The sequence below is a fragment of the Myotis brandtii genome, unplaced genomic scaffold (genome assembly GCF_000412655.1).
Source record: "Myotis brandtii unplaced genomic scaffold, ASM41265v1 scaffold1026, whole genome shotgun sequence".
NCBI classification, from domain to species: Eukaryota; Metazoa; Chordata; class Mammalia; order Chiroptera; family Vespertilionidae; genus Myotis; species Myotis brandtii.
Genome location: NW_005353435.1, coordinates 1,066,209 through 1,067,440, shown reverse-complemented (window position 1 = coordinate 1,067,440; position 1,232 = coordinate 1,066,209).

Here is a 1,232-nt window from a genome sequence, read left to right as displayed (position 1 = left end):
ACGGAGCCCTTCATCCCTACACAGCCTCCCACGTGCACCCACACACGGTTCTGCATGAGACCTGCTGGCTAGGAATGGATTCCAACCGGAGCCTGAATGTGCCCACGGTCACACTTGGCCATCGGTGAGGTCCGTGGAGGGAAAGGTCGAGAAGTTCGGGGGGCACCTGGCTCACGGCCCCTCACCCCCCACGAGCAAGCAAGACCGGCTCGGTTTGCTCCCTGGGATTCCAGGCCGTCCTGAATGTCACGATCACGGAAGAGACGGGTCCACCGGGGCGTGTGCCCGCCGCACGGGACCGATTCCTCACCAGATGCTCCAGGAAAATCGCACAATAAAAAAGCAAAACAACACGACGGTCTGACTCCCAGGACACGCCCGCGTCCGCTCCGCACCCTGGAACGCATCTGACCTGCGAAATGACAGGTGCCCACGCGGTGGCTTGAGGAGGACACAGGACCGTCCCCGAGCCCAGGAAGCTCGTCGAGATCACAGCCGCCTGCAGTGCTGACCCGAAACACAACGCAGGTCCCAGCTGCGTGACACGCGGATCCACGTTCCTGCTGAGACTCCCGTGGACGGGACACTGGCTCACGCAGCTGTGCGCCAGGACCAGAGTCTGATGCCGACGACGGAAGGATCTACCGTGGAATCTGGAAAAGCTGTTCAAGCCGGGACGAATGCCCCAAACTCCCGGGGAAAAAACCAACTATGAAGCATCTCTAGCCATTTTAAAGGCATTGGGTGTCGACGTCTGAAAAGATTAAGATGCTCTGAGACGAAACCCTCACAGGGAGAGCAAAGACGTAGGGAGTTATCTTCGTCAAGAAGCAAACGTCGATGGCTTCGCGGTCGCCTGCTGCCCGGGCCGGGGCCCGGGGCGCCCCCAAAGGGCAGCATCTTTAGGGAACCCCCTAAGGAACCTGGCACCAGGGGCTGGTTTCTCACATCCATGTCCTGGTCCTTCTGATGTTTGCGGTTTGGATAGTTTGTTCTCTTTTATTGATGCTTCTCAAGGAGGCGGTGCCGGCGGCCTCCCCCGTCACGCGCGGGCCGAGTAGCATCGCATGTACTCCGTGACCCACGGGCTCTCCGAGGTGGCCGGCTTGGCCCTCCGGCTCTTCTCCACGTCCACCGAGTGCGCCCGCTGCCTCTGAGCCACCAGCCGCCTCTTTTCCACCTGCCTTCTGTTCTTGGCCCGTAACGCCGACTCGTGAATCTAAGGAGAGTTC